General features: G+C 48.9%; 1 protein-coding gene across 1 annotated transcript in view; it reads right to left on the reverse strand.

Annotated features, from left to right (window-relative positions):
* Window positions 1–10,642, reverse strand: part of fcho1 (FCH and mu domain containing endocytic adaptor 1) — a 44,657-nt gene extending 34,015 nt beyond the window's left edge. Inside the window, 1 exon segment of the mRNA XM_077001284.1 lies at window positions 10,514–10,642. The gene's annotated coding sequence lies outside the window, so the exon portion shown is untranslated.
* Between the last annotated feature and the right edge of the window lie 7 nt (window positions 10,643–10,649).

The following is a 10,649-nucleotide window of genomic DNA, read 5'->3' on the forward strand; positions in this document are numbered from 1 at the left end:
CTCAGAGCACTACAAGCTGTAGGCACTAGGAGAAGTGGGCCAGATGGAGCGCCCCCTGCAGTTTGCACAGAGCACCGCAGGCTGCAGGGTCAGGGTGTAGTGCCACCTGCAGACAGAGGACCTGTGAACTATAGACTATATCACCGTGAAGAAGCAGGCAGCGTTGAGACAAAGCGTCTGTGTGGTGAAACATCTCGAGACCAGATGCAGCCCAGCCAGTCCAAGAGAGACGTTCAGTGATACAGAATCGTGGGTAAGAAAAACGGACCCGCAGTCCTGCGTGAATCCCTCTCCCAGGTTGGCAGTGTGTCCAATTAATCTTCCACCGTCTTGATTAATCTTCCACCACGTGCCATCAGACAGCCTGCACGGCAGAGTGGGCCGGACACATCCGAGACGGGCCTCCGCATCCGGGACCGGCGGCGCCGAGCGTCTGGCATCGAGGCCCGGAGGCATCCCGGGCTGCTGAAGCTTAGTCACTGGTACACACTGATGGTGGCAGAGCCTGGTGGAGATCTGCAGGACCATCTGCGTGTGGATGAGCAGGACCTCCTTACATTCAGCTGCCTCCAGGAAGCCTGCGGGCTGCCACTTCACAACGCCTGGTTAGAGTTTCAGTTCCCCAGAAGTGCTCGACTGGCAGGTTTGACTAAACACATTTCAGAGAATTCAGTCTGCCGACTGTCCTGGTCTGTAATGGTGTTCTTAGAGACGAGTGGGTACAGTATTTGTCTTAATTACAGTGTAACTACTGCAAAGCATATTTGCACAGACTAAAATACATATTAAATCCTCATATTTGGAGGATTTATTACCATTATTCTTGACTAAGAGCCTGGTCATATGAGCTAAGCAGCCCAGTAGTTCCATGTCTCCAGACAGCTCTGAGAAATCAAACCAAGGAAGGAGACAAACTTAATCTCTTTTATTACAACAGAAAGTCTTGGATCTTTGATGGGGAGATCATTGAGAGACAGTCATGGCAAACTGCATGCCTCCCCAAACCATTACGGGGTTGACCAGTGCCAACCAGTTTAACATTAGAGAGAAGATCAGAAGCCTCTGTGCATTAAGGATTAATTTATCTGCATTCAATCTCTTTACAGAGAAGAGAGGGGGAGAGAGAGAGAGGGGGGGGGGGGGGGGGGAGGGAGGAGGAAAAAGAGAACTAGCTTCAATTTGACCCAAAGTGAATGTTTTTTGTGTGAGTTGTACAGATGAGTCAAACCTCACACTCCTTTATCAGAGCTCAACCAGTAGTAGCCTCACTTTGAGACCAAAAGCTCTGAAATCATGGCGATGGCACAAACAAACACACACTGACATGAACCAGACGGCCACAAAAAAATGAGGTGCTTAAGAGAGAAGACAAAATAAAAGCCCACACAAACCCTTGCTATCCATGAGGTATCAGTTCATTTGTGCATCCTCCCCCACTCCTCAGGGAGGACCAGCACTGCAGCACACGGCCTCGAGCTGGAGTCAGTAACACTTCCCTGGGGGATCCATCCTTCTCCCTTCTCCTCGCTTCACAGTCAAGGCAGTGACCAGTCATCCAAGCCATTCGCCTGTGCAGCATCCCGTGTGTGTGTGTGTGTGTGTGTGTGTTGTCGAAAATTTCGCCAAGCTCTGACCAAAGCTGTATGCAAACAGGAGGCTGGTGTTCCTTCTCCATTTCCAAAAACGCACAACGGAACAGACGAGCTCAGTCTCAGGGGACATGGCTACAAATGGGTGACCAGGGAGCGCCGACGGTGTCTGTTCGGGTCTTAGCGGCACCATCTGTTGGGCCTGGAGAGCATCAGGCCCGTCCCAGCTGAGCGCAACGTCCCGCAATGCTGCTCTGACTGCAGACCAGGGCAGCACGAGCCTTTGAATTTGAACATTCAGCTCAGACTTTCACCAAAAAAGCGTCCCACACTTTTTGGCCAATCAAACGTGAGCACCATGTACCATAATGCCGCACTCACACAGGATTCCAGGTGTGTGAAAACGATTAGCCCTTTACATCTCTGCAGTACGGAACTAACAAAACACCTCATCAGACACACAACATACACTATGCACATTATACACCACCACACATACATCAATCACATTACCGTGTGTCGAGGGTGTGAATGAGAATGTCCACGAGAGGTGTGGGTGTGTTTTGAGCAGGTCACACGTCAGCACACTGAACAGCTAGTGGCTGTGCACCAGTGAGACATCCTGAGGGAAGGGACAGTGGTGGACAGTGAAGAACTCCTGCATGAATGAATACCAAACGAGACCGTCTGTGTTACCAATCCAGACGAACACCAACACAGTAGCACCATCCAACAACTTCAAAAGCATTGGCTAAAACACAGCACTCCCCAAGTTCAGCCCTGAACCCAAAATCACAATGGAGTTTCTCAATCTTTCCCTTTCATAGCAGCTCAGACATGAGGTGTTTAGTTGTCCACTCTACCTGAATCACCACAGCTATGGGCTCGGTGGCTCCATTTACATTATGAGGACGGTGGCGAGTTCCGGAGCATCTTACCTGGGACCGTCTCAGGAAGGAATCATGCCTGCACATTTGAAGTTAGTTTTCGAAACACCTTTTAAAAATCTCAGAAAATGCAGATGGATGAAATCCAGAATTACCATCCACAATTCTTCAGTTTCACTCAAATATGCCACATTAAGGAAGTTCAGGTATCTGAATTATGCCAACAGTTAAATCATATTCCAGCACAATGAAACACACCAAGGGATTCTTGAAGCTGATTGGTTCTCAAGATGACCCTGTGTAATTAGGTATTGTAGCTGAACATAACTGCTCATCATCAAGACTAAAGGTGGCGATTCTGATTATCCTCCTTTCAGTGTTTTTTTAAATTATGTTTTAGAATCTGCATCTGAATTGTCAGTTATACCTGCAGAGCTGTCATTCATCTTTACTTATTATACTGGGATGAATCTGTAAACTCTAAATATAATTTTCTTAAATTTGAAAAAATGAAAAACAAAAAAATGATTTAAAGCAGTATGGTGACAGCCTGGTTAATGAGAGCAGGAGAGATGCCGTCACAGAACAGGCTGGTTTGGGATTTCATAGTACGAGAGCGTCTGGCAGATGACACCAGGGAGGACAGACTGGCTGGGATGGGCCAGGAGGGACGAGAGGTCAGCTACAGTGATGGGACAGCAGTCTACACCAGTCTACACACACCAGTCTACACCACCCTCTGCACAGATGTCTCATCCACAATAGGGCAGGGACACAGCCCAGTCTCAAAGCTTACAAATGCTACATCACCCGAGGATTCAGGGGTTCACACCAGACCTCTTCGGCTTTTTGAGGAAGAGAGGTGTGCTGCCCTTTCACGTTTGTGTGTTTGTTCCGTGTGAGGTCCTCCGTCATGTGAAGAGCAGAGAGGAAGTGATGATCATTTTTACCAGCTGCCAACGGCCAATGGGAAGTTCAGGATCCAACAGAAGGGGAGATTTCACAGAGAGTCATCAGTGGATTGTTTGCAACTGTGGGCAGATTGCAGTGGATCCAGAGAAGCAGCAAAGACATGAACCCTCCAACCAGTGTCTCAAAGCACTTGAACAATCTAGTACCTTCCATTTAAACCTTTTACATTGTCTCTGTGGTACAGGGACGATGGTGACCATTTCACAACATGCTGGAGGATCAGGAGAGGGACTGAAGATGCCTGTTAAAAATGCTGGATAACCTGCATACATCTCAAAGACTGGGTTGAAGGATGCTGCATGGCATGTCTGCCTCGCAGGTGTTAAAGGATCTTAAAAGGATCATGTTAGCAACAGAGACTGCGAGGCCGTTTACCTTGTCTCCACGGGCACCCTCTTGAAACAGCATAGAATGTGTTTGAGATCCAAGATGCCGCAAACCACGACTGCTGTGTCGCGAGCTTCCTCGAGTGCCTAGCTGATACAGCCTCTAGCCAAGCCACTCTATCCTGTAGCCAATCCACTTCAAGTGCCTGGCCGATCCAGCCTATAGCCAATCCACTTCTTTGAGTGCCTGTGCAATCAAGCCTATAGCAAATACACTGCCTTGAGAGCATGTCCAATTCAGCTAGTGGTCGATCCACTGCCTTGAGTGCCTGGCAGAGCCTATAGCCGATCCACTTCTGCTCCATCTATCTTCACGGTCCTACAGTGAATTTATTTATGTGGCTGCAATGTGAGCTGAACTGGAACACAACCCCCCCGCTGGGAGTACTGGAGATGACTGAATGTCGGCCCAAGACACAATCAAGGTTGAGTTCCTAGCTCAGAGGCACTACAGTAGTAAACCTTTAAGGTTATAGCAGAGTAACACAGTGGCTGGACTGCTAAACTGGGGTCCCTCTACGAGAAGATTATGGACATGAAAACAGATGTTACAAAAGCAGCTAATTACAGGTATGCAAACAAACTGTTCTAAATCCACAAAGCAAAAGTCTTTGATTTACACATCATTTAATAATGATGAATATAAATACAATACTCACAGTACAGTATCAATATCTACACCCTTCAATATCTATTTAGTCTGGAGACACCTGTCTCCAGCCTTACGTTTAAGGCATGCAATTAATAGAAATAGGACAACAGATGTTTTGCTCTGTGAAATGCTACTAATTAGGTAATTAGAGATGTACAGGGGTGTGATGGGACACTCATCTCATGAGATGAGACATCATACCGGGTTCACAAGAACGAGATAAGATTTTTTTTTTACTATATTTAAGAAAACTAATGAAAAATAATGTCTGGAAAAATAGAGCATAATTTGACAAAGTCAAAAAACACAAATTCAACAGACTATCATCTCCTGATGACCGAGTCCCTTGAGAATTAACTGTGTATGAAATATTTTGAAATACTAGATTTTAATTGAAGCAGTGTGAGACCTAACAAACACTTTTCACAAATTGAGTAAAAAAAATACAATATAATCAATATAGGCTAAATGACAAAAAATATACACAACTGTTCTTAGTGTAAACCACACCAGTCATATTAAGTCTGAGATTCCAGAATGTTCTACAAATACAATACAGAACTGAGAGTCTGGTAACTGCCCAAGATAGTCATGTTCTTTTTCAAAAATAAGACCATTCTACATTTTCTCAAAGCAGTGACCTTCGGGCAGTAACCGTCTCCTGAAAAAACACACTCACTTGGGACGGAGGGAGCAGGGGTAAAGAGACACTTGGGCGACAACAAAGGATATTGAGTGCAGTTTTCTCTACACCATTTCTGAGGGCAGCTTCTGAGTGAGATAGAGGCCTCCCTTCTGTAGTGTTCTGTGTCTCTCAGTCCGTTGTGATCTGTTGTGACTGTTCTGTCTCTGTAGGGAGAGAGTGCCCTAGCAGACTCTCCAGTGCAGTCTTCTGGGAAGCAGGTTCAGTCACCTCCCCCACACCCTTACCTTTCTTCACCGCTGGAGGTTTCCTGTTCTGCCCAGCTGGTCCTGAAACTTTGCTGCAGCAGTTTCATTCTCTTCCATACCCTCATGAGAACAGCGTTGTGTTGGTCATTGTCCAACTGTGGTAGTGTCTGTAAGCTTTGGGTCCGGCACTGTGCACTCCTGCAGAAGGGTGTGTTCATCCCCACTAGATCTCCCTGAAATATCACTGAGGATTGTGCTCTGTGCATCAGCCACAGTGGTGGAATCTCCATCATTTGGTGTCATGATCTGTTCAACCATATTCTTCAGACATTATGGTGATCTTCTCTTCCTCAGTGGTGGGTGTCTTCAAAGGAGTCTGCAGCGTCACTAGGTCTTCAGCATCTCTGTCTTGTGTTCCGGTGGTTCGGGCGTTTTCTCTCATCTCTGAGCTGCTCCAGGTAAAGATCCAGTGGTTCCAAGGTGCTGTTCCATCGTGTGATGACATCCATGATTAACTTGTGTGGTCACAGTTGTACCAGTTTGTGCTTAAACATCAACACCGCGGTAGCTGTGGAACTTTGATGGGGAAAAAAGCAACCTAAAGCAAACAAGCGTTAAATGGTACGCTAAACTGAAGCCTGAGTAGCTACGTGTGCAGTGAGGGCAGCTAGCCTGTGTAGCTAGGTGTGTAGTGAGGGCAGCTTCCCTGTGTAGCTACCTGTGTAGTGAGGGCAGCTAGCCTGTGTAGCTGTGTGTGTAGTGAGGGCAGCTAGCCTGTGTAGCTGTGTGTGTAGTGAGGGCAGCTTCCCTGTGTAGCTACCTGTGTAGTGAAGGCAGCTAGCCTGTGTAGCTACCTGTGTAGTGAAGGCAGCTAGCCTGTGTAGCTACCTGTGTAGTGAGGGGGAGCTTCCATGTGTAGCTGTGTGTGTAGTGAGGGGAGCTCACCTGTGTAGCTGTGTGTAGTGAGGGCAGCTTCCCTGTGTAGCTGTGTGTGTAGTGAGGGGGAGCTAACCTGTGTAGCTGTGTGTGTAGTGAGGGCAGCTAGCCTGTGTAGCTACCTGTGTAGTGAGGGGGAGCTTCCATCATGTGTAGCTGTGTGTGTAGTGAGTGGAGCTAACCTGTGTAGCTGTGTGTGTAGTGAGGGCAGCTACCCTGTGTAGCTACGTGTGTAGTGAGGGCAGCTAGCATGTGTAGCTACGTGTGTAGTGAGGGCAACCAGCCTGTGTAGCTACGCGTGTAGTGAGGGCAACCAGCCTGTGTAGCTACGCGTGTAGTGAGGGCAGCTAGCCTGTGTAGCTACGCGTGTAGTGAGGGCAGCTAGCCTGTGTAGCTACGCGTGTAGTGAGGGCAGCTAGCCTGTGTAGCTACGCGTGTAGTGAGGGCAGCTAGCCTGTGTAGCTACGCGTGTAGTGAGGGCAGCTAGCCTGTGTAGCTACGCGTGTAGTGAGGGCAGCTAGCCTGTGTAGCTACGCGTGTAGTGAGGGCAACCAGCCTGTGTAGCTACTTGTGTAGTGAGGGCAGCTAGCGTGTGTAGCTACATGTGTAGTGAGGGCAACCAGCCTATGTAGCTACTTGTGTAGTGAGAGCAGCTAGCCTGTGTAGCTACGCATGTAGTGAGAGCAAAGCACTGTGTGTGTGGTTCCAATTTTGCTTCGTATGCTGCTACATCCGTGTTACGTACATTATCACTTACTACAGTGCTGTGGTTTGGCCTTGCAAGCTCCCATTCAGTCATAGCTGCTTGTAAAACTTTGGCCATGTTTGTCCCTGTGTGTGACCCGAAAAGCAGGCGAGGCACACAAGCAACTGTGTGAATCTCTAGACGCCCAAACACAGGTTGTTATGGCAGTGCTTTCTGCCTCTTTTAGAGTATGTTTAATCTTGGTCTCCTTGTAGAGATTCAGGATCACAGAGTGAGTAAAATGAGAACGTGATGGTATGATGTATTTTTGTGGAGGTGTCACCTAAAGTCTGTACTTCCCACTCTAGAAAATGGTCTCATATCAGCTGCTATGAAATTGCCCATGTTATCGTCATGGCCTGTGGAAGTTGAGGTCCAGAGGCATTTGAGCTCGTCCATCCTTTCCTCATTTACTGCGCAGGCACGACTGGCATCAGTAGAGAGTCACGGGGTGCTGCAGGTGTTTTTGCATGCGGCATTTATTAGCCGCCGTGTACGTCACTTTGGTAATGATGATGCATTACAAGCTACACCTGCTTCTTCTGCAGAGAGCTACTCAGACACTCGCCTTCATAGCTACCGTGGTGCCAGATCTCTCTCCTGAAGCTCATACTACCCAAATGAACCCCTCCCCCCAAAAAAAAAATCTCCCTCCCCTGAGACAGGTTAAAGCTTGACGAGAAATAGCATCACGTTTTGACCTCGCGAGATCTCGACCTTCTCGTCCTCCGCTGAACACCAACACATCCACACACACAGCCCCAAGTTACAGAATACAGAAGTGCCATCTCTATATGGGGCAGATCAGACACACGAGGTCGCCCAGCTGTGCTGCCGTCATTGTTCAACGGGTCAATGCGGGTTTTGTTGCACGGTTCCTACAGTGGAGTCCAGCACGACCCAGCAACACCTCGGACCGGGGGGCGGGGCCAGCATGCAGCAATAGGGGGTGGAGCCAGTGGAGAACACATTGCTCCACACCAAAGTTCATCATCAGTCAAGGGACAGGGAGGTAGGGAAAGAGAGAATAACACAGAAAAACAAAGAAAGACAAAAAGAAAGAAATGTCACATGCACTCATCTTTTCCTCAAAACTCAAACTCACTCCCCCATTTCGACTATCATGTGCTTCCTCAATGACCCAGATAAACTACATTCTAGCTGCCTGGTCTAGCCATATTCTCTGGGCTCCAGTAAAGATTCAGAGTGAAGCCGCATGGTTGTTTTTTTTCATCTTCTCACTCTGACTGCTGCCCCACAGTTACAGAATACATTACCACGTAGTATTAATGAGGGGAACAGTCTGCATGGATAAGCAACCCTGTGGTTAGACCTAAAATGTATTCAAATATTTAATATGTCTCAAATGGAAATTGGAGTAATCTGATTTCCATTCTGCGTTAGGAATACAAATATAAACTCTCCAAAAAGACTGGAACTTTTTTGTAAGTGATAGAAGCTTTTCCAACATAAGTCAAACTACTGAAAAACAAACACCACAGCCGATGGTACAGGGCACTGCCCCCGGACCTGCCCCCAGTCCCCGGCACTGCTCCTGGACCTGCCCCCGGACCTCGGCACTGCCCCCGGATCTGCCCCCAGTCCCCGGCACTGCCCACTGTGGCACGGTGGCCTTTGCGTTGGATCCTCCAGGTCGCTGGGTGGAGAACACACGGCTGGCGACAGGACAGCGGTCCCGAGCCTGCAGGACAGCGGTCCCGAGCCTGCAGGTAAGGATGCAGCTGGGAGCCCCATTATCAGCCCTGCTGCCCTCCTCTCAAACATCCTGCCTGGTGGGGGGGGGGGGGGGGGGTAACAGATCCCCCGTGCAGACACAGTGATGGACAGCCAAGCACAACGCCATTCAGCTTTAAATGCGAAATAGGGTTGGGTGCCCCGTTCTTACATTCCCCCCCTCCACCGGCACTCTCTGCCACCCTCTCCCTCTCTCCCTTTTCCCAAATGGATCCTTGTGTAGCGTCGGGCTGCTGGTACCGAGCCCGGTCCAGAAGTGCCTGCCTGGCTCACACTCCACCACCCCGATTTGGGGTCAAAACCCACACTGCTCCCCCTTTAATGGCCCACGGTGCAAGACTCTGACAGCTGTGTGCAAGGTCTCCGGCTGGAAGTCTGCCGGTTCCCTCTGAGAGAGGAGTGTGTGTCTGCAGCCTACACACAGACCAAAGGGCCTTTTGTGAGGAGTCAAGACACTTCCTTCCTCAGAGCACATCACTACCCCTGCACGACTCATGCACATATGTACGCACGGAGAGGCACTCACACACGCACCCTCAACCTCACACACCCTCACACACGCATCGTACTGTGCTGAACACAACTGGCCAACAAGAACCAATAACAGTGTACGTGCAGTAATCCACGGGGCAGACAGACACCATGAGGCTCAGCGCCGCCCAATTGCCGTTCATGTGTGGGGCTCCAGGAGATGTGAGCACCAGGTCCAGAGAACTCCAAATGCTGCTGTAGATGTATTCTACTCTCACAGTTCATATCAGCCATGGCTTTAATCTGAGATTAATAAATCAGCTGTGTATGTAACCCTCAGATTTCAGGCTGTAGATTCATATTGCACTGAAACAGATACACTTCATTTATCTACTTTCTCCTGAATTATGACACACTGCTCCGAGCCTGATGAGTAAACTGGAAGGTTTGGCAGTTTGTCAGCTAGAGTATTGGTTTGTCGGTATATGTAAAACACTTCAAGAGTAAATGTTAGTGGTTAAATAGACAAGACAACAACAAACAAGCAAACCTACATTAACAAAATAAACATACAGAATCAACTAGGGTTTAATACGCCAGGGGCTTGCAGAAGAGAGAGCTGAGATGGTAAGACTCAAGGACCTTGTGGGAGGAGACCAGCACGTTATGGTCATGCCGAAACACGGTGCCTTCGCGGGCTTATTCAGTTAGTAGTTGCAATATAGGACTACAGCACTAGAGATATGAACTCTCAATCGAGGCAATTTGCAAGTCATGCAAAATTTAAAATGCCACGCGAACGTAGCCCCGGTACCTCCGTGTAACTGATACGGCTCCGCACACCATCTTTCCCCGCAGGCAGGACGGCAGTTCGGCAACGGACAAGCGGGAAGGACTTTAAAGTCGCCTTCCCTCACATATCGACCCGTGCCGCGGCACCAGGCGGCAACACGCCGCAGGAACTTCCTGGCGCAGGCGCCGCGGTCCGCGTCTTTGTTGCACAGCGAGGCAAACGAGGAGCCGCGGCGTGAAATACCCAGGCCTCGTGCACGCGGACACGGCACGCGCGCACCACTGACACTACACACCACTGGACCACAAGACCGTCCGGCCAGGCAGCACTGACCAGGTCTCACCACAGAACATGCCGCTGTTTTCAGAAAAAAACGCACCGTAGAGTCCAATGAGCGCGATTAGTATTTGGACGGACCGAGAAAAGGCGCGTTTACCTGTTCGGGTTTTCAATAAAAACGATACAGTTTCATTTTCCTTCGCAGTTAAGACAGGGCGGCGCGTCCAGCCGTGTCGCGTTCAGTGTGATCTGATAGTAACGAGCAGTTGACACAGTGTGTCCAAAAGTCCCCG

This window comes from Brachyhypopomus gauderio, chromosome 4, assembly GCF_052324685.1.
Source record: "Brachyhypopomus gauderio isolate BG-103 chromosome 4, BGAUD_0.2, whole genome shotgun sequence".
NCBI classification, from domain to species: domain Eukaryota; kingdom Metazoa; phylum Chordata; class Actinopteri; order Gymnotiformes; family Hypopomidae; genus Brachyhypopomus; species Brachyhypopomus gauderio.